Raw genomic sequence first — 6,000 nt, forward strand, 5'->3', positions numbered from 1 at the left:
AATATTAATTATTCAACATGAATACAGTCATAATTGCGAATATCAGGACTATTATTTTTCCATATTTTCTTCCTTGATTTCATTTTTTCTCGAGGGTCAAAATATAGATTGTGCATCACACAAGTCATAGAAAGGAGTGGGTCTGGGGGTCTGGGAGATTCAGTGCCCAAGGTAGTCAAGCGGACATTTCTACACTAGTGCAAATAGTTTCCCTCACTTGGTAAGATTACGTAACTTCTTAATAACCATATGCTGTAATCACTACACAACAGCGGACGAAACAAGATAATCAGTCGAAAGCGTAATGGTGAATTGATATCAGTGATTAATTTTGGATTCCCCTAGTCAGAAGTTTCATATAAATGAAACTTTTGTCAAGGGGAATTCTGACAGATGCCGCCTTCTATTATCTTAGGAACAACAACAAACAATACGTTGGTCTAACTCCGCTTACCTGGTGGCTGACAGATACAATGACTGATTTTTTGCAAGAAGCATTTCGTTCTAGATTTCACAATACTTTCTTGGCCGTATCAACGTTTATCTTTCAATAAGTTCTTTATGAATATGAATTATATATATATATATATATATATATATATATATATATATATATATATATATATATATATATATATATATATATTCCCCATGTAAGGCATGTGTACGTGTAGGAAGAGAGGAAAGTGATTGGTTCTCAGTGAATGTAGGTTTGCGGCAGGGGTGTGTGATGTCTCCATGGTTGTTTAATTTGTTTATGGATGGGGTTGTTAGGGAGGTAAATGCAAGAGTTTTGGAAAGAGGGGCAAGTATGAAGTCTGTTAGGAATGAGAGAGCTTGGGAAGTGAGTCAGTTGTTGTTTGCTGATGATACAGCGCTGGTGGCTGATTCATGTGAGAAACTGCAGAAGCTGGTGACTGAGTTTGGAAAAGTGTGTGGAAGAAGAAAGTTAAGAGTAAATGTGAATAAGAGCAAGGTTATTAGGTACAGTAGGGTTGAGGGTCAAGTCAATTGGGAGGTGAGTTTGAATGGAGAAAAACTGGAGGAAGTGAAGTGTTTTAGATATCTGGGAGTGGATCTGGCAGCGGATGGAACCATGGAAGCGGAAGTGGATCATAGGGTGGGGGAGGGGGCGAAAATCCTGGGGGCCTTGAAGAATGTGTGGAAGTCGAGAACATTATCTCGGAAAGCAAAAATGGGTATGTTTGAAGGAATAGTGGTTCCAACAATGTTGTATGGTTGCGAGGCGTGGGCTATGGATAGAGTTGTGCGCAGGAGGATGGATGTGCTGGAAATGAGATGTTTAAGGACAATGTGTGGTGTGAGGTGGTTTGATCGAGTGAGTAACGTAAGAGTAAGAGAGATGTGTGGAAATAAAAAGAGCGTGGTTGAGAGAGCAGAAGAGGGTGTTTTGAAGTGGTTTGGGCACATGGAGAGGATGAGTGAGGAAAGATTGACCAAGAGGATATATGTGTCGGAGGTGGAGGGAACAAGGAGAAGAGGGAGACCAAATTGGAGGTGGAAAGATGGAGTGAAAAAGATTTTGTGTGATCGGGGCCTGAACATGCAGGAGGGTGTAAGGAGGGCAAGGAATAGAGTGAATTGGAGCGATGTGGTATACCGGGGTTGACGTGCTGTCAGTGGATTGAAGCAAGGCATGTGAAGCGTCTGGGGTAAACCATGGAAAGCTGTGTAGGTATGTATATTTGCGTGTGTGGACGTATGTATATACATGTGTATGGGGGGGGGGGGTGGGCCATTTCTTTCGTCTGTTTCCTTGCGCTACCTCGCAAACGCGGGAGACAGCGACAAAGTATAATAAAAATATATATATATATATATATATATATATATATATATATATATATATATATATATATATATATATATATATTATTTATTTATTATACTTTGTCGCTGTCTCCTCACCCGCGTTAGCGAGGTAGCGCAAGGAAACACGAAAGAATCTCCAAACCCACCCACATACACATGTATGTACATACACGTCCACACACACACACATACCTATACATCTCAACGTATACATATGTATACATACACAGACATATACATATATACACATGTGCATAATTCATAGTGTCTGCCCCCATTCATTCCCGTCGCCGCCCCGCCACATAATGAAATAACCACCCCTCCCCCCTCATGTGCGCGAGGTAGCGCCAGGAAAAGACAACAAAGGCCCCATTCGCTCACACTCAGTCTCTAGCTGTCATGCATAATGCACCGAAACCACAGCTCCCTTTCCACATCCAGGACCCACAGAACTTTCCACGGTTTACCCCAGACGCTTCATATACCCTGGTTCAATCCATTGGCAGCACGTCGACCCCGGTATACTACATCGTTCCAATTCACTCTATTCTTTGCATGCCTTTCACCCTCCTGCATGTTCAGGCCCCGATCACACAAAATCTTTTTCACTCCATCTTTCCACCTTCAATTTGGTCTCCCACTTCTCCTCGTTCCCTCCACCTCTGACACATATATCCTCTTTGTCAATCTTTCCTCACTCATTCTTTCCATGTGACTAAACCATTTCAAAACACCCTCTTCTGCTCTCTCAACCACACTCTTTTTATTACCACACATCTCTCTTACCCTTTCATTACTTACTCGATCAAACCATCTCACACCACATATTGTCCTCAAACATCTTATTTCCAGCACATCCACCCTCCTCCGCACAACTCTATCTATAGCCCACGCCTCGCAACCATATAACATTGTTGGAACCACTATTCCTTCAAACATACCGATTTCTGCCTTCCAACATAACGTTCTCGATTCCACACATTCTTCAACGCTCCCAGAACTTTCGCCCCCTCCCCCACCCTATGATTCACTTCCGCTTCCATGGTTCCATCCGCTACCAAATCCACTACCAGATGTCTAAAACACTTCACTTCCTCCAGCTTTTCTCCATTCAAACTTACCTCCCAATTGACTTGTCCCTTAACCCTAATGTGCCTAATAACCTTGCTCTTATTCAAATTTACTCTTAGCTTTCTTCTTTCACACACTTTACCAAACTCAGTCACCAGCTTCTGCAGTTTCTCACATGAATCAACCACCAGCGCTGTATCATCAGCGAACAACAACTGACTCACTTCCCAAGCTCTCTCATCCACAACAGACTGCATACTTGCCCCTCTTTCCAAAACTCTTGCATTCACCTCCCTAACAACCCCATCCATAAACAAATTAAACAACCATGGAGACATCACGCACCCCTGCTGCAAACCAACATTCACTGAGAACCAATCACTTTCCTCTCTTCCTACACGTACACATGCCTTACATCCTTGATAAAAACTTTTCACTGCTTCTTACAACTTGCCACCCACACCATATATTCTTAATACCTTCCACAGAGCTTCTCTATCAACTCTATCATATGCCTTCTCCAGATCCATAAATGATATATATATATATATATATATATATATATATATATATATATATATATATATATATATATATATATATATTTTTTTTTTTTATACTTTGTCGCTGTCTCCCGCGTTTGCGAGGTAGCGCAAGGAAACAGACGAAAGAAATGGCCCCACCCCCCCCCCCCCCCCCCCCATACACATGTACATACACACGTCCACACACGCAAATATACATACCTACACAGCTTTCCATGGTTTACCCCAGACGCTTCACATGCCTTGATTCAATCCACTGACAGCACGTCAACCCCTGTATACCACATCGCTCCAATTCACTCTATTCCTTGCCCTCCTTTCACCCTCCTGCATGTTCAGGCCCCGATCACACAAAATCTTTTTCACGCCATCTTTCCACCTCCAATTTGGTCTCCCTCTTCTCCTCGTTCCCTCCACCTCCGACACATATATCCTCTTGGTCAATCTTTCCTCACTCATTCTCTCCATGTGAACAAACCATTTCAAAACACCCTCTTCTGCTCTCTCAACCACGCTCTTTTTATTTCCACACATCTCTCTTACCCTTAAGTTACTTACTCGATCAAACCACCTCACACCAAACATTGTCCTCAAACATCTCATTTCCAGCACATCCATCCTCATGCGCACAACTCTATCCATAGCCCACGCCTCGCAACCATACAACATTGTTGGAACCACTATTCCTTCAAACATACCCATTTTTGCTTTCCGAGATAATGTTCTCGACTTCCACACATTTTTCAAGGCTCCCAAAATTTTCGCCCCCTCCCCCACCCTATGATCCACTTCCGCTTCCATGGTTCCATCCGCTGCCAGATCCACTCCCAGATATCTAAAACACTTCACTTCCTCCAGTTTTTCTCCATTCAAACTCACCTCCCAATTGACTTGACCCTCAACCCTACTGTACCTAATAACCTTGCTCTTATTCACATTTACTCTTAACTTTCTTCTTCCCCCCACTTTACCAAACTCAGTCACCAGCTTCTGCAGTTTCTCACATGAATCAGCCACCAGCGCTGTATCATCAGCGAACATATATATATATATATATATATATATATATATATATATATATATATATATATATATATATATATATATATATATATACATATATATATATGTTTTGGACAATCACATGTTTACCAAATGGCGTCCTAGCTTGGTCTCTTTGATGTATATCAACTAAATGTTATATTTCGCTCTTGTGTCTCCCCTGATGATGTGATTATTACACGAAAGTGCACTTAGGAACTTTTCGTGTTTCATTTTCCCCGTGGACTCATAGGAATATGAATATATATATATATATATATATATATATATATATATATATATATATATATATATATATATATATATATATATCCCTGGGGATATCGCTGGGGATAGGGGAGAAAGAATACTTCTCACGTATTCCCTGCGTGTCGTAAAAGGCGACTAGAAGGGAAGGGAGCGGGGGGCTGGAAATCCTCCCCTCTTTTTTTTTTTTTTCCCAAAGAAGGAACAGAGAAGGGGGCCAGATGAGGATATTCCCTCAAAGGCCCAGTCCTCTGTTCTTAACGCTACCTCGCTAATGCAGGAAATGGCGAATAGTATGAAAGAAGAAAGAAAGAGGAAGGAGGTAAATAAAGTGCGTAAGACAAGGGAGCAAATGGGAACTTCAGTGAAGGGCGCAAATGGGGAGGTGATAACAAGTAGTGGTGATGTGAGAAGGAGATGGAGTGAGTATTTTGAAGGTTTGTTGAATGTGTTTGATGATAGAGTGGCAGATATAGGGCGTTTTGGTCGAGGTGGCGTGCAAAGTGAGAGGGTTAGGGAAAATGATTTGGTAAACAGAGAAGAGGTAGTGAAAGCTTTGCGGAAGATGAAAGCCGGCAAGGCAGCACGTTTGGATGGTATTGCAGTGGAATTTATTATAAAAGGGGGTGACTGTATTGTTGACTGGTTGGTAAGGTTATTTAATGAATGTATGACTCATGGTGAGGTGCCTGAGGATTGGCGGAATGCGTGCATAGTGACATTGTACAAAGGCAAAGGGGATAAGAGTGAGTGCTCAAATTACAGAGGTATAAGTTTGTTGAGTATTCCTGGTAAATTATATGGGAGGGTATTGATTGAGAGGGTGAAGGCATGTACAGAGCATCAGATTGGGGAAGAGCAGTGTGGTTTCAGAAGTGGTAGAGGATGTGTGGATCAGGTGTTTGCTTTGAAGAATGTATGTGAGAAATACTTAGAAAAGCAAATGGATTTGTATGTAGCATTTATGGATCTGGAGAAGGCATATGATAGAGTTGATAGAGATGCTCTGTGGAAGGTATTAAGAATATATGGTGTGGGAGGCAAGTTGTTAGAAGCAGTGAAAAGTTTTTATCGAGGATGTAAGGCATGTGTACGTGTAGGAAGAGAGGAAAGTGATTGGTTCTCAGTGAATGTAGGTTTGCGGCAGGGGTGTGTGATGTCTCCATGGTTGTTTAATTTGTTTATGGATGGGGTTGTTAGGGAGGTAAATGCAAGAGTTTTGGAAAGAGGGGCAAGTATGAAG

The sequence above is a fragment of the Panulirus ornatus genome, chromosome 4 (assembly GCF_036320965.1).
Source record: "Panulirus ornatus isolate Po-2019 chromosome 4, ASM3632096v1, whole genome shotgun sequence".
Lineage (NCBI taxonomy): Eukaryota > Metazoa > Arthropoda > Malacostraca > Decapoda > Palinuridae > Panulirus > Panulirus ornatus.